The sequence below is a fragment of the Protopterus annectens genome, chromosome 3.part1 (assembly GCF_019279795.1).
Source record: "Protopterus annectens isolate FY-2018-M chromosome 3.part1, PAN1.0, whole genome shotgun sequence".
Taxonomy (NCBI): domain Eukaryota; kingdom Metazoa; phylum Chordata; order Ceratodontiformes; family Protopteridae; genus Protopterus; species Protopterus annectens.
Window position 1 is genome coordinate 527,882,258 of NC_056732.1, and position 24,790 is coordinate 527,907,047.

The following is a 24,790-nucleotide window of genomic DNA, read 5'->3' on the forward strand; positions in this document are numbered from 1 at the left end:
AGCAGCCACGTGGGCAAGACCTCATACCTTCATATCTCATTACAAATTGGATTTGGCCTCCAGGGGACGAGCATCTTTTGGTAGTATGGTGCTCAGGAATATCCTTCCTTAGGGCCACCCAGGATTCAAGTAGCTGGGGACTCGGTCCTAACTGTAAAGAATAAATAAAGATTTACAACTTCAGACAAAGACGTTATGTCTTACCATAACGTTCCATCTGAGTTGTTGTATCTTTCGGCTTTTCCCGGTTAGGGGTCACCACAGCGGAACTCCGGTCCACTAATGATTGGCAGTAGATTTTTACATAGCGAGTTGCCAGCCCTGATGCACAACCTCCAACGAAGGTATGCCCATTCACGCATGTCTCCACACAGAAGACGCATTAGCTTTGAATCAAACAGGACAACGTCTTACTGTGAGGCGACAACACTACCACAGCACCACCACCGCAGTTAACGTTCCATTTGAGTTGTAGATCTTTATTCATTCTTTACTTCCCGCCCTCCTTCCCCTTGCCTGGACTCCTGGTGGTACTCCTCAGGTACTCCTGCTTAGTGTATCTGCTCAGACAGAGCCTCCTACTTTTCTTATTACTACATCTTTACCTAGGGCAGGCAAACTTGATCTGGAGTATTTAGGAGAGGGACATTGTGGGTAGGGTTTTAGCTAAGAGTTTTTGGCTTGTGCGAGCTGGGAAACGGCCGTATCAGTTCCGAGGACGGAACCGAGGTCCTAACTGTAAAGAATGAATAAAGATCTACAACTCAGATGGAACGTTATGGTAAGACATAACTTCTTTATATCCTCCTTTTAACAATGTCATGGAACACTATATATCCTCATTTTAACAATGTCATGGAACACTATATATCCTCCTTTTAACAATGTCATGGAACACTATATATCCTCCTTTTACCAATGTCATGGAACACTATATATCCTCCTTTTAACAAAATCAAACAACACTATGTATCATGTCATAGAATATGTATATCAATAAAGCAAATTGCAAGACAGACTGAAAGTGGTGATGGCCATCATACAAATGCAGTGGGAAAGAGCCAAAGCCGCAAAACAAGGGATGTAATAGAAATGAAAGGGCCAGGGAATTCAAATCTTGAGACCAGGCTCAAGTTTTGGTTCACTTTGCAGAAAACTAGTTTTTGGAAGGGTCTGTTTGAAATAGTAGAAAATGAGTTATATAGACTGCTAAAAGAAGGCCAGAACAGATACACCATTTTAGTGTTCTGAGACCATAGATGGAAGTGCAGACTTCTGTAGGTAGCATAATGGCAGAAATTGGTGGAACTGCCAAAGAAAGAAAACTTACCTCTGTGTCTGCTATGCAGGTTGTTGACACATTAAACCACAGAAGCAAAAGATAAGTGAGTTTATGTTAAGCAACTAGGAAATGTTTTCAAAATTAGCTGGCAGAACAAATCTGATTCAAAACTTTATTGAGACCATTCCAGGAGAATATTCATGTTTCTGCATCTTTGGATTTCTCTCATAATTTATACTGATACATGAGAAGTAGGCCTAGGGACAGTGTTTTCGTAGGTCAGTGAGGGGGAAAAGATACCAGGTATTCACCAATGGAGAAGGAGTATCTGGCAATCAAGGGGTGCTGTCTTCATTCAACAATTGTCTGATTAGCCAGGACTTTGCATTGGTCACTGACCATGCCCCTCCCCAATATGGCTTTGTACGCAATAGGATGAGAATAATAAACTTTTATCAGTGAGCACACTTCTTGCAGACACTTAAATATACAGTAAAACATTGGTCAGGCCTGACCCACAACAATGCAGATGACCTCTCTAAATAACAATTCATATAGGTGGCCTGAAACAGAGGATTTCAAGCTGGTGAGGGTGGGTCAGAATAAAATAGTGCAGGATTTCTCACCCTGTAACATTTTCAAAATGATGTAAATAATATGGGTTTGTAATTAGTGAATATCTTGTAAAAATATGGTTGTATATAGTGTTGTACATAGTGTTTTGTAAATATATTATGCTTCCCTTAAAGCAGACAGGTACACTATTTTGAATTAGTTAGAGAAGATACCACCAAAACTGCTGTTAATAAGCAATTGCCCTGTTGTGTGGTATATAAAAAGAAGGACTATGCCCCTGGCAATCAGATAAGTTGGCCTCTAGATGAAGGGAGAGTTTGTGTCTGGAACAACTGTTCTAGGAAGTGTTCTACAGTGAAAAAATGACAACCTCGAAGAACATGAGGAAACCTGTAGATTTCTTACTAAAAATCCAGAGAGAAAGCTAGCAAAACTGATATGAGAGGATATAGAGGTTTCTTGTTATTTTATTTATGCTAAAGAAGATTCTGCAATATTATTTATTGTCTGTTTACTAAATCCACATTATTTTATGGTACAGACAAAGGAAAGATATACATATAATTCTTTCCATTTGGCTTTGTGGCATACATTGTGGCTGAAAAGTGTCTGATAAGGACTAACTCATTATTCAGTTAAATAAATAAGTTAAATTCAACTTGAAATGACGCCTGTCAGTATGCCTCTGTCTGTCTTGCTTTACCTGTTCCTGTCCCTGTGCCTCACTCTCATTATCCATGGGAAGGATTGTCTCATTGCATTATTGCACATTGTGCACCAGTTAATATGTGGTACCAGTCCATAACACTTTCTACTTCTCTCTTGCGCCCATATGGAAGCACAACATCCTAGCAGCTTCACTAAGCACCACTTTCAAATTATATGACCTCTGTACATTACATCACAGCACTTCACTTTACTTTTGTTGGAAGTGTCTGATGATGTAATCATTAGTACATTGTCTTTACTTTGTAAAACAAGAATATAGAATAAAAAATATAACCAACAGCTGAAAGCAGCTTAGTACAGTACAAAAATCAAGTAAATGTTCCACAAAAACCAGGCTGCCACCAAGACTGATAAAAACAAATGAGACTTTAGTCCAAAGGATAAGCGCTTTCACACTTAGTGCTTAATCAGATTCATAAAAACATCACAAAAACGCATCACCTTATATAATACAAAGGCAATCAATTAACCAATCAAATATAAGCAGGAATTACTGATGTATGTTTGCTTTTTTAATGCAGGTTTTAAAGGTACATTTGAATTAAGCCCAGGCAGCTTATCTGCCTGCAACCTCACAATCCATTTAGCTTCAATATTCTCTAGTCTGTTGTTAAAATCATCCCCTTCTGTTACTAGCATGTACAAGTTCCAAAACACTGAATACAAAGGAATGCTCAGGTGCCAAAGAAACTTGTTTGGCTAATGCATTTAATATGTTCAAACATTTAATATCCCCAATATGCTGCAAAATGTGTTCCTTCAGCATTCTAACTGTCTTGCCCACATAGACACATGTACACAGCCTACACCTAGCCAAATAGATCAAGCCTTTAGACCTACAATCTGCATAAAAACATGGTTTAAAAAATAATCAATATTAGGGTGCTGAAATTCTTGTAGTACAGAAATAGAGCTACAGGCTTTACATTTTATACACATGTAAGTGCCAAGACAATTAGAGTCAGGCAAAGAAGCATGAGACGATTTATAACAAAGTTGTCTCTTCAGGGAAAGATTATTCCTGAAGACATAAATGGGGTTTATCACCCACAGTATCTTTGACTTTCTCATCAGAAAGTAAAATGGGCCAAAACTTACTAACAACATTACACGCTTGTTGAATATTATTACCATAAGTAAGGGACAATCTCACATTAGTACTGGTATTTGCATGAACATTTCTTTTATATGGAGTGTAAGTTTGATAAAAAAATGGTTGACCTCTATCTGATTGGAGAATAGTTTGCATATGGTTAGAGCAATGCATTCAGATAGAGGTTAACCATTTTTTTATCGAACTTACATTCCATATAAAAGAAATGTTCATGCAAATACCAATACTAATGTGAGATTGTCCCTCACTTATGGTAATAATATTCAACAAGTGTGTAATGTTGTTAGTAAGTTTTGGCCCATTTTACTTTCTGATGAGAAAGTCAAAGATATTGTGGGTGATAAACCTCATTATGTCTGCAGGAATAATCTTTCCCTGAAGAGACAACTTTGTTATAAATCGTCTCATGCTTCTTTGCCTGCCTCTAATCATCTTGGCACTTACATGTGTATAAAATGTAAAGCCTGTAGCTCTATTTCTGTGCTACAAGAATTTCAGCACCCTAATATTGATTATTTTTTAAACCATGTTTTTATGCAGATTGTAGTTCTAAAGGCTTGATCTATTTGGCTAGGTGTAGGCTGTGTACATGTTTCTATGTGGGCAAGACAGTTAGAATGCTGAATGAACGCATTTTGCAGCATATTGGGGATATTAAATGTTTAAACATATTAAATGCATTATCCAAACAAGTTTCTTTGGCACCTGGGCATCCCTTTGTATTCAGTGTTTTGGAACTTGTACATGCTAGTAACAGAAGGGGATGATTTTAACAACAGACTAGAGAATATTGAAGCTAAATGGAATGTGAGGCTGCAGGCAGATAAGCTGCCTGGGCTTAATTCAAATGTACCTTTAAAACCTGCATTAAAAAAGCAAAGCATACATCAGTAATTGCTGCTTATATTTGATTGGTTAATTGATTGCCTTTGTATTATATAAGGTGATGCGTTTTTGTGATGTTTTTATGGATCTGATGAAACACTAAGTGTGAAAGCGCTTATCCTTTGGAATAAAGTCTTATTTGTTTGTATCAGTCTTGGTGGCAGCTTGTTTTTTGTGGAACACATACTTTGTAAAACAACTTGATCTAGGTAGTTATATTACATGAAATATGTGTTGCCCAAGCCATGGCTGCCTGAATTTTAATGTTTACTTAAGTATATTCTTATTCCGTATGACATGACTGCCCTACACTTTATGACAATACGAGTGAAATCTTCTTTTCTTTTCTCTTCTTGTTTTGCTTGTACCAGAGTGGATGATCTAAATATTCTGCAAAGTAAAATCATTGTTCTCTTAACAGCCTTTCATAGTCATCTTTTTATAAATTGCTGATTGTTTATTCCAAATACTTTTTTTTCATGTGCTCTTTGTCTTCTTGCCTGCTGTATAAGTTATGAGTCCATTCATTCCCTTTTACTGGTACCCTCAGCATGGAGATGAGAGCTGACCAGATGGGCCAACATCTGGGAAGTCATGGAAGTGATATGTGCTCTCACCAGCATCTCATCATTGAGGGCATTTCTAGTGAGGTTTTCTTTCACCCCACCCCTGGTGGCTGACATGAGCACCCATGTCATCACAGTGCCTCCTACACCTTCCTCATGCATATTCTGCCACACATACACCGATGAGGGTTACCTTCACCATCTTGGGAAAGCTAAGCTGTGTACTTTTCCTTTTTGCCAGAATGGGTTTACTGGCATTGGTCACTTACTCCCATCCTTGCCTGCCTGGATCTTCCAGTACTTGAGCCACTATTTGAACTCTGGTCATACTCAGGGCTTTATCTCTGTCTGGCATAGAGCTGGGCTTGTCTAGAATATGTTTACATTCCTGGGCTTAAAGAACATCCAGAACAGTGAGAGTACTGGCTTTAGTAACAGTAACTTTTCTGTTTGTTTTGCTGTATGTCTATTAAACAGTTCAACAATTGTATATTCCCATTGTTGTTTCAACCTCCATGTTAGTGAAGCCAGTACTTTCATTGTTTTGGACTTTCTGGTGGTACTGGCTCATTTTATCTGCTTGAACTGCCATATGTTGTTCATTTGTTTATGGAACATCCAGTAGCTAGCTTTCTTGGATGTTTCACATTCTCCTGTGTAAAATGTTCTCAACTGGGACAGCATTAGTCCTGTCCTCTCACCCTCTTGATGTGATGCTCTATAATAACTACACATCCAGTATTATTATTTAACATTTGTTTACCAGGAAAGTCCAACTTGTAACAAGGCAATTTTCAACAAAGGCCCATGGAGAAACACTCCAGACACATGTCTTTGTAAGGTGGGAGGAAACCCACATGAACGCAGGGAGGACATGCAGACTCCACACAGAAGGCACCCCAGCCAAGAATCAAACCAGAGAACCTCCTGTTGTGAGGCAACAATGCAAACCACTGCACCACTGCGCCTTCCAGTGTTTATCACATTCCTTTAATAGCTTGTACCAGTTCAGTATTGCCATACATGTCAGTCTTTCTGCTTTTATCATAAATAAATAAATACCTCACAATCTCATCGGAGACACATATGTCAGTGATATAAAAATCTGTACAACCTTAAAAGGCATGAGAAGAGTTTATTATATAATAAAACATCTTTTTTGTCACCTTAATAGAAGCCAACATTTTAACTTTTATATTTTTTTTTTTTTTTTTTAAGAATAATTTGGTATACTTAGGAGGAAAGGTGAATAAGTGTTAGTGTGATATTGGTTTCATTCCCTGGCTTACTTATTTATGTCTGTACTTCAGAAAATAGTGGCTTCCATATTTTCGCAGATGACACAGTATGTAGGATACTTTAGTGGTGCTTCACTTTCCTGTTGAAAAAAAGTCATAGCCTGGTTTTACTTAAGTGCTCTTCATGTTATAAATTTCTATGTAACCTTTCTTTAACCAGGAAAGTGAGGTGTGCCTTTTGAATTCCTTAGAGCAGTCCTTGCAACTAAAGCACAAGTTAACTGGTTGCATTGAGAGAAAATTATTAAAATTTGTGGGCATGCATATAAATTCTTTCTGTGTTGGTAGTCAGACCTTAGTAGAAAACATCAGGTTGTAACAGGAAAGTAACATACAACTAAGATTGATAACCTTCCAGATGGCTATTCAGGTAATCACTTGATTATACTACAGCTTGCCTTTGATTTTAATAAACATTCTGAAATGTTTTGTTATACTTCTTTCACTATAAAAATGATATTTCTCAGAGAAGACTTTTCATGGTACTATATTATATATCACCATTCCTTTTCATTACATATTTCACCTGTGACTCTATTAGTAGCGCCAAAAGGTACTCTTGCAAATGAATGTTTTAAAATAATCTTTCAGGATTTTACTTGGTAATCTAGAGACTGTATCTATTTATGTTGGTGTATGAGGTTTCAAGGTCTGTATTATGCATTTTTTTAGAGTCTAATAAAATTTTTCTTATTTTTGTTAATGAATGAAGCACTTCTGCAAGCAATAAAGCTACTTCAATTTATCTTACCCCAGTCTTGTCTCTTAAGTTCATGTCTTCAAAAATAATGCAATTCAGTGTATTCATGTACAAACAAGCATTTGCTTTTGCATCTTTTTCAGGTATAATGGTTTGCATATGATAGTCATATTTGATGTGCTTTGCAGCAGTGGGTTGGTTTCAGAAATGTTAGTTATTCAAAAGGTCCATCAAAATTACGTTCATCTGTATGACTCAGCAAACAGGCGCAAATGCATAAGAATGAGAGAAAAGAAAAAACAAAAGTGTGTAATATAGAAGAGAAATGTAGTACATGACATATAAAACAGAGCAAGCCAAACAACATGGTAAATGTGATGTGCGTGAGCTGTGAAAGTACAGGCCAAAGACCAAATGTTTAAACTACAAGAGTGAAATGTCATATAATCAGTGAGAGAGTAAGAAAAGTTCTTGTACTGCTCATTGCAAGTCTTACAAGTCAAGATGGATTAAAGTAAACTTGGATACCACTTTAGGCGTAAAAGAAGGATTAGTTCTCAAAGAAACCCTGTCCCTATGGAAAAGGAGGTAGGGTTGACTCATCATAAGAACTTGCAGCTCATATACCCTTCTTGCAGAGGTCAGAGCATTCAGTAAAACTGTTTTCCATATTAAGAATCTCAAGTTAGCCAGATAAGCTGGTTTACATTTAGAAGGTGTTAACCTCACTAACACAAAATTAAAGATCCCAGGGAAGGTCCACTGGTTTTCTTGCAGACCTCTTATGCAAAACCCCTTTCAAAAAAATTTTGACATGCGACTGTGTTGAAAGAGGAATATCCATGGAGAGACTTGCTGAAATTGCAGATAAATGAACCTTGATAGGGGAATAACAAAAGCTGTAGGATAGTAACCCACACAAATATTGTAGAATCAAAGAACAACTAGCAATGAATGGGTGCTAGTTATGTTCATGGCACCAACTATAAAAAGTTTTACATTTGCCAATATATAATTTTCTAGTAGCAGGCTTTCTTGCCACCATTGCTACCTGCTGCACATCCTCAGTAAACAGATGCTAAAAGAAATTAAAACCTGATCATTTGGGCAGTCAGTTGAAGTTAGGTTGCCAACTTTTCATGTCAAAAATTCTGGACATATACATGAAAGCAAAATGCAGTACCCCTCCACACATGCAGCCCCCCCCACACACACACACGCAGCCATTCCGGTGTCCCATTACTTGGCTATCTCCCCATTTCTCCCCAGTTGCCATAAATACTGTTCAAAACTCTGTTTGCATACTGTTTTCTGCTTTACTTCTACAATGATTACAGATATTTGGATTTAATATAAAACTTTTATTTCGACTTTTACAGCACAAACACTAATAGACCTTTGCTAAACAAGCAATACAGTCTCTCATAAACAGACATAGCTTTAATACTTCTTTGCCTTTAAAACTCACATTCATTGAAACAGCATTGAAACCTACATTCAATGAAAATGCATCTGGCCAGTGGTGGATTAAGTTTACCTTTGGGTTTTTTCAAATCATATGCCCCTTGCACACATTTTTAAAGCCATGCAAAAGTTCTTTGATTCACCTTCCTGATGGTATTAAATTTTAATACATAATAACAGCTAGCAGACATGAATTAGTAGCCATCACAGCTTTAAGACTGGTATGCTTATGCTCATGTAGAATCTCTAATGAAACAAAACTGGCATATTACTAATATACTTAAATAGCAAAATTGCTCTAATCATAATAATGTTAAGTTATATGGAACTGCCCCATTGTAAAGAAGGAGTTAATATGGGTGCCAGAAGCTGCTGAAGGGTGGGAAGGGACCAAGGGCAAGAAGAGCACTTACTGATTTAAAAAGCGTAGCATTTTTAAGCTATTTGCTACCATAACAGAAGCCTATAACTGATAGAAGCTGTATAGTGTCAGTACGAGATGAATTAACAATGACAGCAGCATAGAAATTTCTTGCAAAAATGCAAGTAAAGGTAGCACTGAACCTGGTTGTTGTATTATCCAGTAGCATCAGTGATGAGATTAGCACAGCATGGCATTTGAAACCATCCATTGCTTTAGCCTATATCATGGTCTGCTGTTGAAAGAGGTTTATGAAGCCTTCCTCAGTAAGTTGTAGGTTTGAGTAAGCCAGTCATAATATCATCATTTACAATTTGGAATAAGGCAATTAATCCAGGCAGAAATGTTTAACACAGAGTGCATCTTTGCAAAAACTAACTAAAATTCCCAGAAGCACACAAATGAGAGACCTGAATAAGCTGCAGCCTAGTGATGGAGATGAGCTAAAATGTCAGGCTGTAATATGATCATAGATATGAAAAGCACTTTTTTGTTAGGCTGCCCATCACCTGAACCATTACATACCTGGTATAAATGACTTGCAGCAAAAACACACTTTGTACTGTGCAGAGCTATATTCCTCTTATAAGGTCTGTAAACAACCAGTGCTAAACTGCAGCAGCACAAGCTTTCTGAAACATTGGATTTACTAGTAAGAGTAACGATATACTCTTGGATGATGATATAAAAATGTACTCCTGGAATAATAAGGACTTTTGCAAATATATTTTGAACATTAGTCTCACCTGGCCTTGTGCGCAGATGTTAAATACTCAAAGCCAGAAAACAGATACTGCGGCCTTCTGCCAGGTCTTCTAAAGAAGTTTACGATAAAAAATAATCAGGGAATTCAGATAGAATTTTGGGGAGACACTCTTATTAATGCCATTCCAACTCCAAGTATTTGAATGCATTTCAGCTCTAAAGTACATGTCAGAACAATGTTTGCATTCCAGTGCTCTCATACACACCCTGTATGCAGTAACAGAAATGTCTTGAATGGTGAAAGAAAATTATTTTTTACTTCTGGTCTAATAAGAACTTAGTGCACATATATATTATGAGTATGACTTTTGTACTGCCTTGTGAGCAATGGTCACCTACCCCCAAGTAAAAACTGGGTATATTGCCAGGCTGTGGCAACACAATCCTCTAAAAAGTTGGATATGTTAACCATATGAAAATGGTCATATGTTAGTTCCCTTAAACCAATTCACACTACAAATCCAGAGAGTTCTAATAGGGTACTTGCGTACAAAACACCCACATACATACTGTCCCAGATGACTATGCATGCCCCTTTAGAGAGGGTACATCAGATGTGACAGTGAAATCTTCACATAAATAAGATAGCCATATTGCTCTTTGACAGACACTGCTGCCCAACAAGCCTCATCAGTAATCAGGCAGAAGTAATGCTATAGGTGCTCTTTTCATATATCAACTACCCCTCAAAAAATGGTAGATACTTTTCTGTACACTTCTGATTTCTCATTGATAAGAGAATGAAAAACATATGGCTAACATTCAACTTGCAGCTTTTAGACACACACACACAAACACACACACATTGCCCTCAACAAGCCTTATTATTTTTAACAGTGATGATGTGATGACAGTAACAGCACTACTTGTTAGACTGTGTGTTAAATTTATAGTTGTAAACATGTTGCCAATAAGCATTGAAACAAAACACATGAACCAATAATGACAAAACAGCCCAATTCAGAACATTTCAACCATAAATGGCCACTCATACTTCTGTCATTAAAATCCACCAATATCAGTCAATATGCACAATCTTTGCAGAAGTAAAACGTCATCTAAATAATTCCACATTAAAGAGATCTGCAACTAATGAAAAGTTGCTGCTAGCAAACAATTTTATATTTCAGTGTTTCATCTACAAATCAATGCATGCTGCCCTTGAAGAATTGATTGCCTATGTTACATTAAAAAATGATAAGCTAGTAATATTGCAATAAGAAATGTATGGCAAACTGAAAACAGGTTCATAGTTACTAGGCATCATTGGAGGACATACTCAGGACTGCAGCACCCTGACCCATTAAAATACAACAAAGTTTGAGCTTGAGCAATCCATCTATATGTTGTGGGAGTAGAGCCCACACCCACAGCCTTCTAGATCAGTGTACAAGTATGCTTTGAACAGAGGAGTCTTACCCCAGTTAAAGGTTAAAGCTGAGGGAAAACCAAACAAACAAAAAAAACAGAACTTGCATGTGCTGCAGTTGGATTAGAGAAAACTCAGAGCAAACACCAGCCGGACTCGTACTTTGCCTGGGACTTTTCAGCATACAGTCCAAACGTCTTCTTTATAATTCAAATTCCGCACACATGGAAGACAGTAGACAGACGTAAACAACAGTCGCAAAGACACTGTTTTTGTCTTCTGCACCCGGACGCAAAGGGCTTTCTTAAAGAAGAATGCCCCTAAAAAAAATCTAATTTTTTTTAAACTAAAAGAAAATGTGCACAGTGCACCATTTTTTCCAGACAACACCGGCATTTTCCATTCTTCCGGACAGTGTCCCTTAATTCCAGACAGTCCGGAAGAATTCTGGATGGTTGGCAACCCTAGTTGAAGTTGATTGATGTTGGGGTGTATCAAACATCTCTCTTGTCATGTGAGCAGATCCAGTTTGTAAGGAAGCTTGTGATAATTGCCCCTGGCCATTTCCAAAAGAAGGGAGAACCACAGTTGCCTAGGCAAGAAAGAAGTCACCACAATGATCTTGGGGGATTCCTTCTGAACCTTCAGAAGTACTCTGGATATTACTTGAAATGGCAGAAAAACATACAGGAACATTCCTGTCCAAGGGAAAGAAATGGCAACTGTTTTCCAGGTCTTCTTGCATGGAGTCCTGGAACAGAATCTTGCCAGTTGATTATACAGATAGGAGATAAATAGGTCTACTTAAGGAACTCCACATAAATGGATCAAATCTTGGAAGACTCCGGATATAGTTTGCATTCCTGAGTGTCTGTTCTGGTCCTGCTCAACTTGTCTACCACATAAATTTGCTGTGGTGGAATGTAAGATGTCTATGAAGTGAGACTGTGCTGTGATGTTATATCCCAAGCTAACATGGGTAGTCTGCAAAAGGAGGTTTGACCTGGTAATGTCTGTAACCACTTGAAGAGGTCCTGGGGATGAAAGATAGTTCAGAAAGTTGAGTGCCTTGATCAGGGCTAGAATCTCCTTGATATTTATGTGCTTGCATCTGTCCTTGGTTTCTCACACCCCCTGCACTTTTATCCATCCTGAAACTGCTCCCCAAGCAAATTCTGAAGTGTCTGTTGTAATTGACTGCTTTGATGCAGGGAGGGAGAAGGTGAGACCTAGATGTAAGGATATCTGTTGTCTTTACCAAAATATTTATTTATTTAACATTTGTTTACCAGGAAAGTCTGACTTGAAACAAAGCCAATTTTCAGTGGAGGCCTGGGGAGAAACACTCCAGATGCATGTCTTTGTAATGTGGGAGGAAACCGGAGTACCCGAAGGAAACCCACATGAACACAGGGAGGACATGTAGACTCCACACAGAAGGTACCCCAGTTGAGAATCAAACCAACGAATGTTTTGCTGTGAGGTGACAATGCTACCACTGTACCACTGCACCATTCTGCCATTTTGCAGTACTGATTCCTTCCTAGACTGTATGGGTGGGGTGGTAGCTGTGGACTGCAGAGTTGCCTGAGTGTGCTGTGAAGAGAGAGAAAAAGAGAGGGTGAAGCTAGTAGAATGAGACAAAGATAGGTTAAAGGATGTAGTGAGGAGATAGGAGGGTGTCAAAAGATACAGGTCTGAGGACAGAGTGGATAGAGCAGGAGAGAAACAATAGATAGCAGGAGAACAGATGCTACTGCAACAGTTTGAGAGTATTTCAACTGCTAACACATCACAGTGCCATAACTTTGGAAACAAGTTAATAAATCATGCACAATACACTAGCAGTCAATTATCTTGTGCATACAAGAAAAAGTAAAATGAACACTTAGCAGTACACTTGAATCAGTAGCAGAGACACAACTGCAGTGCTAAATCAGTAAACACTGTTTGTAACACCAACATCAAGTCAATTAGATTTATATTCTAACAAACCCCAACACTGGGATTTGAAAGGATAAAAGATGTTGATGCCTGGACCAAAGAGACTTCAGATACTACTGTATCTTTCTCATGTGTAGTCTTACCAGGGATATCATGAGAATCATAGATGACATGAGACCCAAAATCCTGAGGTATTTCCTCACAGTGGCCAAAATCTGAGTGGAAAACTTTAGAAATAGATCTAGAAAAGATCTATTTTCCTGTAGAAGAAAAACTCTAAACTCAGATGCCTAGATAACATCCCAAGAATACAATCTCATATGAAGGAGTCAAGACAGATAGTTGAACATTCTCTTGGAATTTCAGATTGTGTAGGAGATTTCTCAACCAAGAGAGAGATTCCGGACACTTTGAAAAAGACTCTGAAAATATAAGCAAGTCATCTAAATATGGAAAAATGTGAATACCCAGTGGCCTGCAAAAATATGGATATCTCATGGCCTGCAATGAGCTATAAATGGAGCTTGACACTTTGTTAACACTCTTGGTGGGGTAGATAGTCCAAAGGATAAGGCAGAAAACTGATAATGGACACACACAACCTTAAGAAACGTGTAGTCTGAATGAATAGGGATGTGATGATAAACATCCTTTAAGTCTAGTTTTGCCAGTAGACTTGTAAGAAGAAGAAGAGCTAACAGGTTGTGAAGATGTCATTTTGAATCTGTGCACTATCACAAACAGATTTAGGAAAGAAAGATTCAGAACTGGTCTCTAAGCATTTTCAATCGTTGATACCAGGAGCATCCTTGAATAAAAACCCTTCCCTACCTGGGAAGAAGGAGCTGGCGCTATCACTGCTTGGGGCAGCATGTGATGAAGAACAGGTGGAAACAAAACAGTGTGATCTGGAGGATGAGGAGTGATCCCCTCCTACTGCCACTATCTATCCCATCTGTGTGAGATAATTTCTTGATAAAGAGAGAAATGGAGATTTAGACTTTCTGGAAGAAAAAAAAAAGAGGGCCAGGGTGGGAGGGGGTCAGAAGGCCTCATGAATAGTCATTCAGACTTGTTGGACTGTCTTTGGTTTTGGGAGGTTCAAGACATCCTTTTGGAAACCCCTTGCCATTTTCTTCTTAAAGGTCTGTTTACATGTATTTCTTGAGACTGTTTATTTTGTTTTTGCCAGAATTGGATGAGGTGGTAGATAATCAATTGGAAAATTTGGAAAAGGGGAGATGAAAAATCTTAGAGATTCTATAGATCAGCTTGCCTCTTTCATCACACCTTTTGATTATCTCTGCAGCAGAGGGGCCAAAGCCTAAATCTCTAGCCAAGGTAGAATTTAAAATCTCATTTTAACATCATCTGCGAGGTTCTGAGAATGCAGGTAGGTAAACCTTCTCAAACAATGTGGCTATAGCTCAGTAAAGTCTATTAATAGAGTTATACACACACATTGTATACAATGAGTAGTGACCTGTGAAATAGAAGAAACAAAGTTATTTAAAGGAGATTTCTCAGAAGAAGAAGAAACTGCAGACAAACATTCCTCATACTTTCACAATTTGTCAGAACAAACTTTAGCATATTTGCCTGACAGTTTGAAATTCTGAAAATCAAATTTACAGAACTATAGCTTTTTTCCCATACCTATCAATATTTTTTCCATCCTTAGCTGAACGAGTAAGATTGGAATTAATTAAGTACTTACTAGTAGTGAGATCAACTAAAGTTATAGTTGCTGGGTCAGGATGGGGAATAGTGTATAACAATTTCAAAGACTTAGGAACTTTATACAACCTATCTGCCTTTTTAGGGTCAGCTGGCTAACTATCAGGACAATTGTAGGCAGTAACACACATCCTCTAAAGCAGACCGAACAGGAGGAATGGGTGTAGGTTCTGGAAAATCCTTCTGTAACAGCTCATAGTATTTTCTGGGAGACTGAGAAACTTATGTTCACTCCTTGAAAATACTGACACATTCCAGCAATAGTCTCAGAGAAAGAGAGAGCCCCCATGGGGAGAATCAGAAACTGAACTCTCCTCTGAGTGTGAATCAGAAATCTGAGGGGAAAAATTTTATCTGTTCCCTGTTCAGATTCAGAATCTTGAACCTCTTCAGGAAAAGAGGAATCCCTCTTTTTTACCAGAAACTACTTTATAAGAAGGATTGATTAACCTGAATTAAACACTGAGCCAGACCCAGTAAACTACTCCCATCCCAAGAAAATTGAGGATGAGTAGATACATGCTTGGTTTTCTCTTTCTGGGGCCAACTGTGTTACTAATGGCAGCAGCAGGTACCCTAGGGATGGGCACAGCATTCTGACACAGCATGGAAACCTTCCCTGTTCCATCTCCCAGGACCAACAAGTGCAGCTGTAGTTGCAGAGGACATAGCTAATCCCCAGCCCTTAGTGGTTGTAGGTGCTAGACCAGATCCACACTAAAAGATGAGTGGTCTGAGGTAAAAGAAATGGTCACAGAAGAGTCACCCACCTGCACCTGAGGCAAATTGCTAGCCTGCTGTGATGGCAAAAGCTGTGTGCCTATTTTTTTCTTTTTGTGGATGGAAGAAGGACCAACCATGGGAACAGTAATCTGTTCTATTGTCATGTCGAAAATGTTGCATCTTTCCTAGAGAAGACAATCAGCAATTGCTGGCAAAACTACCAGTCTAGAAAAGTTACTTTTTTTCCAGAAAAAATGCAGTAAAAAGCACCTTAAAACACCATGGCAACCCCACAAAAGTAAAATAAATATATTTTTCCACAGAATAACGTGTTTTTGGTTACTTTACGCCACTTTCAAACTGACAGAAAAAACAAGCACCCCATTTAAAGTACATTACAATTTCAAGACATTCTGTTAAAACACAATACTCCTAGTTTTAAAATAAATTTCCTGAAGAGAAAAGAAAAAAAATCAACAAATTTAAGAAAATGGATTTTTCCCCCCAAAGGGAACTTATCTGCCCAGCAAAGGACAGCACAAGCTGACTGTCAATCCTTAAAAGCCTCAGAGGAGCGTACTCTTTGATGGCAGTAAAACTCTGAAGGGTTTGCCCAAAGATGCCCTGAAGCTTTGGAAGCTGTTAAATCCTTGGCAGTATTTAACTCATATACTTAAGGTTTACTTACTGCAGTAGTGATCATGTGAACATCTACTGTTATTGTATGTTTAACTTACACAACTGGACCTTCTTGAATCGAGCAGGGTTTGTACCTGGCTTCATTCTAAAACTATAGTACATTTTACTAGCTTGGATGTAACACAGTGACATTGAGTAATTCAGTTATTCTAGCTATCATACTGAAGTCCACATAAACTGCTTAATCTAATGCACGCTTTCTATTTTTTCATTCTTTCTGGAGAGTTATCTTCAGTGTTTGAAGTACAGAACTTAATGATATGAATCTTCCATCAACATTTGTAACACCATAGCACATTTAACATACTATTCATTTTTAAACACTGTCATTTACTAACAATCATTCTACTAAAGTTACAAGCTTATCAGATTTCTTGGAATCCCTCTGAAGTACGCATTTTCTTATAATACTAGGAGATGTTCTTTTAAACCTGTCTTGTGCGAAAGTAAGATTTGTGCTTTACTGTTGCTAATGTGTTCGAGCCATTGCTTTAAAATATTCTTTAAGTTATGCTTCTGTGCACTTACATGCTTATCTGCATTAGAAGTCTGTTATGAAGTTTTATGGCTTGTGCCACAGATAGGGTTGCCACATTTCATTGTGGCTAAAACCAGAGTAAAGCCACACCCCTCACACCATCAGTAACCCTGCCCGCCCCTCCCCCGCCCTGCCCACATTCCGCCCGTTTTGTGATATCATGATGATATCACTCGGCGAGGAACACCCTCTTTTTCCATTCCTGCTGCCTGCTTTCGGCTGATTTGCTATGCTTTTCTGTAAAAAAAAGCATAGTAAATCAGCCGATTTACAAACTCCGATAGTCTGTTTCCTTTTTGAAACAGAATACCGGAGTTTGTACAGTGTTTTCCGGACTACCGGAAAATCAGTTTGATTTCCGGATAGTCCGAAAAAAACAGAGGGGTGGCAACCGTAGCCACAGAGGTGCAGAGGGGTCCTGATGGAGGCATGAAAAGTCAGCAAGTAAAGGAGAGTAGTAGTGCTGAAACTGAATTTATCCTCAAGTCTTGGTGAGGACCTTCGTGAGGTGGACCCTGTTTTTCACAAACTCTCACCAAGGTGACACTGATATATAGACTGTATTTATATATCATGGACAGAAATAAATCAAAAAATAAAAAATAGCTGGGTGCTCAAGACCCAGGATAAAAAGTGCCCAATCCTTGTGGGCGCACTGGTGCCAGGACTGGAAAAAATGACAGTATAGAATCCTTAAAATACAGAAACATTTCTACAATGGGGCCAGGCCAGACTCAGGAAGAGGATGGCCCCCCCGCCATTGTAGATGGAAGTAGCAGTCCACAAAAATGACAAAAATTGATTGGCCAAAGAAGAGCCATAAAGACGATAGAGTGGACTATTGAGGATAAGAAATAAATTATGTATTGTTACTGTTATGCAAGAAGCCTAGAATTTCCAGACACAAGATATACAAAATGATTAATAGAGAAATTAGAGGAAAGAAAAATACTTCAGCAGGAAAAACTGTCAGAAGCTTCAAATAAAAATTTGCGTTCATTAATACAACAGATTTTTGAAAAACAGTATATAGATCAAGACATTTTTATCTCTTTGGGAAAAGAAGCATCTGAGGAAGTGAGAAAATATAAACAAAACCTACAGATATTTGAAAAATATAAAAAAGAAATATGGGCATGTGAAAGAAAGAGAGATTTAATATGGTTTAATATTTATGTAAAGGAGAAAGCCACGTTAACTAATACAGAGAAGGCAGTCTCAAAGATATTCAAAGAGAAATACAGGCAAAGGCATCCAGATATGGAAAATTTCACAATAAAAAGATTAATAGCACAAAGATGTAATGTAGTAAAGCAGAAGTTAAAGGTTGAAGTTATGGAGTGCCTGCAAAGTGAAGGTTTTAATGTAGAAGGTCTAAAACAGACTCCATCACAGCACGATGACATGTGTCCCCTAAATAATGAAAAGCAAGAAGATCAGGAGACATGTGAAGAAGAAATATAGACATGGGAAAGGAAAAGAGATTTAATATGGTGTAATATTTATGCAAAGAAGAAAGCAAAACTAACTAATATAAAAAGAGCAGCACCAAAGATATTTGAAGAAAAATATAGGGAAAGAAATCCGGATATGGAAAACTTTACAATATAAAAAAATTAGAATACTAAGAGGAAAAGTAGAAAAAGAGATTAGTAATGGAGAATTCAAAGAAATAGAAATTGGGGTTATGGAGCAGCTGCAAAGAGAAGGATTCAGTGTAGAAAATCAAATACAGAAAGCAAGACAACAGGATAGGGCAATGGATATGCAAATTAAGGAGAAACCAGTGGAACAGGAAGCAATTAGTCAGGTGCCATATCAAGATCATTTTGAGCCTTCCACAGGAAACCAGTATAAACATTCATTTGAAGCTAGACAGCAAAGGAAGGAGCAAGAAACTCTGATGCAGTCAATGTTGAGGAATGATAGGCCAGTGAGTTCCCATATGACAGAACAACAGATGACACAGGATGAAATTGAAGAGAATGTGGAAGATGCTATAGAACTTTCTACAGAATGCTCGCAGGAAACGGAAAACAAGGGATGTGCCCTCAGTATGGAAGAAAATGAGTTAAGAGAAGATTTGCTTGAATTTATAGACAAAGACAGATATATCAAGATCAATGAGATAAATAGACTGCAGAAGGTTAATAAAACCCAAAAGTCAGAAGCTTGATAAAAAAATGAACACAGTAATTAGGACTGTCTATACAGATCCACGCAATATAACAGAAGTAAACAGAATATATTAGTGTGCTGCTAAATTAATAACTGATAAAGTTCTACCACAGGAACACAGGGTAGCAAGGGAAAAGAGGGGGCAAAAGCGAATACCATCATGGAAATATCGAATAGAGAAAACTATAAAGCAGCTAAGACAAGAAGTGTCATTGTTAGAAGATTATAGAAGAGGGAATAGATCAACAAAAATACTAAGAAAGATAGATGCAGTAAAAGCAATGCACAGTATTAGAACAGACCAGGAACATTATGCACTATTGGAGATAAACTAAAAATTTCAAAACAGGCAGAAAGACTTAGAAGATATGAAGATAAATATAAGGGAAAAGCACAAAATAAGCAACTTATTGATGACCCAAAAAAGTTTTAAAGAGAATTAGGAAATAAGGTAAAAGGAATTGAAAGACCGCCAAAAAAAGAGGGAGTAAATACATTTTAGAGAAGTATTTATGAAAATCCTGTGGAACATAACAGAGATGCTAAATGGATAGAAGAAGTAAAAGAAAGAATAAGAAGTTTAAAGGTACAGGATATGAAATGGGATGAAATAACAGCCAGAGAGAGACTGAAACAAAGTTGAGAAAAGCCTCTAAATGGAAAACCCCAGGCCCAGATGCAGTACCTAACTTTTGGCTTAAAGTATTAACTTCTTTGCACAAGGATTTAGCCATGAGTAAGAACTATTTATATGCGTACCCCGAACACACACCACACTGCTTAACAACAGGAAAAACAATGCTCTTACTTAAGAGTGAACCTGCAAGCTATCCTAAAAATTATAGACCAATAACATGTCTTCCAATGACATAAAAGCTATACACAGGAATTGACGCCGACAGAGTTTATAGTTATTTAGAAGAAAACTCAATTATGGAGGCAAAACAAAAGGGCAATAAAAAAAGTCATATAGAACAAAGGATCATTTGTTGTTAAACAAAGTTATAGTGGAGAACTGTAAGAAGGGGAATAATCTAAGTATGGCATGGATTGACTACAAAAAAAGCATTTGATAGTATCCCACATTCATGGATAAAAGGGTGCTTAAAATGTATAAGATACACCCTACACTGATTGACTACAGTAACCATGGAACAGTGACAGACCACTTTGCAATTAAGCCATGATAAAGGACAGATTATTATCTCAGGGATAAAAATTCAAAGGGGGATATTCCAGGGTGATTGTCACCATTGCTATTTTGCCTTGCCATTAATCCATTAAGCTGTTTACTTAACAGCTTAGGCCATGGCTACAATCTAGCTGCTAGAAAAGAACAAAGCCTAATGACTTCTCATCTTCTCTTTGTCGATAATTTAAAACTGTATAGCTCATCAGATGAGAAACTGAAGGCACAGCTGCAGGTTGTCAAAACCTTTTCAGATGATATTGGAATGTCATTTTGTCTTGATAAATGTGCAAAAGCAACCTTTAAAAAAGGAAAACTGCAGCACCAGGAAAACATCAGTTTGGGACAAAAATGTGATATAAAAGAACTTGAGCAAGAGGGAGTGTATAAATGCTTGGGAATTGATGAAGGATCAGCAATAAAACATAAGCAAATGTGAATAAAACTCAGTAAGGAGTACTTTAGAAGACTTAAATTATTCCTGAAAACAGCACTAACATCTAGGAACAAGATCCAAGCTATAAATCAGTTTGCTCTTCCTGTCCTAACTTATAGTTTTGGAGTGATTGACTGGCTCCAAAAAGTGTTGGATAGACTGGATATTAAAACAAGAAGGATGCTTCATGCTCACCAAATGATTTGTAAAAATCAGTGTATGCCAAGATTATATATTCCCCATTCCGAAGGCGGGATGGGCCTCCTTGAAATTTATTACATGTATAGATCTGCAGTCATGGGACTCCACACATATCTACTGACCTCACAAGATCCAAATGTAGTGAAAGTTCTGAAACATGAGGAGAATAAATCTAAGATGATGTCTCTGCCTAATTTGGCAGAAGCATATCAACATCAAGCAGGAATGGAAATCAAACCAGAAGTAGATAAAAAACAGGCAACAACTGAATGTGCCAAAAACCAAAAGAAAGACTAAAAGGTAAAGGACCAGATGAGAAGGCAAGAAATGTGGAAAAAACATAAATATAGTTGCAAGTATAAAAAACTTCTGGAAGAGCCTCATGTTGATCAAGAATGAATGCAGGAATGGTTAAGGAGAGGTGAATTCACATCAAGAAATGAAAGGTTAATATTGGCAACCCAAGATAGTGGGTTACGTACACACTGGTTTACAAAGTCCATTGAATATGTGGGAGAAACCGACATATATAGGTTTTGTAAAACTGAATTGGAAACAGTCACACACCTTGTTGCTGGTTGCGACACACTAATGGCCAAGGGACTGTATACCAAAAGGCATAATAATGTGGCAAGAGTGTTACACTGGAGATTGTGCAAACATTATGGTATCAAAGTGGGTGAAAAACACTGGAAACATGAGCCACAAATAATCATAGAAAATGATGTAGTTTATATCACATGGGATCATCCAATACCAACAATTCAAAGGATAGATACTAGAAAACCAGATATAGTGGTCCAGGAAAAGAAGACAAAAGTAGCATTGATCATTGAAATTGCCACACGTAGTGACTACAGTGTCTTGCATACAGAGAGACACAAAGTCATACAATACCTTGATCTGCAGGCAGAAATGAGAGCCATGTGGAAGAAAGATACCCAGACAGTCCCAATAGTAGTAGGAGCAACTGGTCTTATAAAAAATAATTTACAATCGTATTTAGATATGTTACCAATTCATGTAACACTGTATGAACTGCAGAAGGAGTCATTATTGGGCACACTGTGGGTTTTGCGAAGAGCACTTTTGGCTAACATCAAAGAGTGAAACAATACTAATTTCATGATCTTTAATCGTACTTTGACTTAGGAATGGGTCCATTCCCGTCATGGTATTAGAAACCCAAAAGACTTGGAGAAATTAAAAAAGTGCAGCAACCTTGACTAACTGTTCTTTTGTAAATTTGGTGTAGTCCATGCAATCAGTTTCATCCATGTCCATGTACATTTGTACTGTCCTCCTGTCAGCTGGTATGACAGGTTCTTATTCAATCTTCTCTACTCAACTCTCTGTGTTAGGATAGCACTCAAATATCACTAAATATAATTTCAGGATATCTTCCCTGGCTAGTTTGTTCACAGCCAGCACAGTCTTGGGGTTATCAGCTATGTTAGCCTGCATAATCAGCTGTTGTAGCTGCACAAGTGTCTGGTGAATCTTCACCTGCATTTTCATGATCCTCCCAAGTGATTTCTCTATGGTTGTGGATGCCTGTTAACCTTGAAAGAGACACAATAGTCCCAGTATAATAGGGACTATTTTTAGCTCTAATGTGATCAGGAACTAAAAATTGGAAACTCTCTGTCCAGCGGCCTGGGCAAATATCACCAAAATTCCAAAAATACACTTAATTCAGGTCATATGTAAAAACACTTTTTTCAATAATCTACAAAACAAAATGTTAGCCTACTTGGCTTAGCAGTTTTAAAATAAAGAAAAAACGTATCTTTGCGAGTGAGTTCAGTCCTCACAGCCCACCTAGGATGCAGGCTATCTTTTAGCCAAAAGAAAAGTCCAAGGCTGCAGGCTTCTCCCAAGCTCAACTTTTAACTGTAAAAACAAATACTTCTGAAGTTATTAATGCAAAGGTTTGCTCCACCAGATCTCCCTCTTTCACGCCATGCTTCCAGGTCTTCCTTCATATGAACCTGTGTGAGGAACTAACTTCCTGAGTTTAGTGTGCTAATCTGCTCCCTTTTATATTGTAGTAATTGCAGATTTAGTCCTTGTGATCCAGACAGTTGCTGTAAGAATGTGCAAAGACATTTAAAGGCATATGTACATTTTTCGTAACATATATATATATATGGAAATGTGGCTTTCTGAAGCTCAGCTTATTCTAAACCCCAACAAGACCAAACTCATGATAGTCCAAACCACTAGAGCTATACAACCCCTTTCTCCGTTTAAGATCACATCTACAAACAATTCCACCATCTCTCATGTTTCCCAGACTATACTTCTGGGTGTTGTTATTGACAACACTATGAAATTTGACCTACATAGCCCAGACAGTCAAGAAAGTAAATAAAAAAAACTTGGTGCTGTTTACAGAATTAGACAATACCTAACCAATAGCACCAAAGGCTACCATTGCAAGAACAGACCTGATTTCCACACTCCTATATGCTTCACCCATTCTGAGAAACCTAAAAAAAAATCAGACCTAGCAAAATTAGATACCTGCTACAATAAGATTGCAAAGTTTGGAACAGACTCCAGCTTTTGAATGCACCATTGCCTTGCACTTAACAACTTAAGTGGCTAGAACTACCCCAGCTCTTATAACCAACTTATGTTGGCACATACACTCCATAGTTATGCACATAGGTATGCATCTACATAAACTATTTGGTAGGTATACATATCTGTATCCTCTATTAGAAATGTGTATAAACCTTAGTCTATATATGTAAAATTGATGTATTAACTCATTCACTCCAGTGGAACTCAGGAAGTTTGCACTGTAACTTCCAGTGGGTGGAGCCTAAGCATTTTGACAAGAATCAAATTATGCCTTCACATTTCAAACAAATGTTCATATCTCTGGAACCTTAATGGTTAAGAAAGAAGTATAAATGACAAACTCTCTAGCACAAACTAATTTTATAGTGGTAGTATTCTTTAGGTTCTAGGTCTTACACCAACATTTAAATCACAGTAAACATAGTAACTATTATAAAACAAGCAAACAATACCACCAGTCAGTAAAACCCACTGCGGAAACCAATAGATAAAATGTAACAAACGTAAACACCAATCCGCAGTAGTTATCCACGGCACCAAATCTCTTTCTTTTTAAGTTAGTATTTAAAATGCTCCAAAATCAAACAACTGAAGTTAGAACAGTCAATTGAGTTGTTTAAAATATATCACAGGGGTGGACGTCAGTATACAATCCAAGTTTTTATTAGTTAGCGCTTTCACCAACAGGCTTCATCAGACATTTAAAACAATAAAAATGTATCCCATTTAAATAGTATACAAAGCTCATTGATTGGACAATAAATAAATGACATCACATAAACCGAATCAAACCACAAAAATTTTGTGAATATATACAATAATTCATGAATATAAAAAGTTAAAATATTAAAACAAAAACTATTTTCTTTTCCTAACTGATAGCCTTCTGCTTTTAAGGATAGGTTTGAGGGGGATTTTCTCATTGAGTCCAGGGGAGACATCAGCTCGAAATTTAATCATCCATCTCAACTCACATTCCTCAGTGTGGTTGGTTATATCTCCCCCTCGTGGACCTTCCCCAATGTGTTGTATCACTGAAAATACAAAAGTATGTGAGGCTCCTTCATATGAGCAGTGTTTAGCTAAAGCGTTAAAAGTAGAGCCATTTCTTATATTATATATGTGATCCCTGATGCGTTCACATAATTTCCTATTTGTTTTACCAACGTAAAACGCATCACAGGATACATACTTAGCTAAATATACTAAGTTCCTACTCTGACAAGTGGTATTAGTATAAAAATTAAATACGAGGATGTACAAAAATATCACTAGTGTCAATCATATCACATTGTCCACAATGGCCACAAGGTTTGGTGTTAACACCAACTCCAGTTTGTTTCTGTACAATACTATCTAAAGGTCGATGACTGAGCAGGCGTTTCAA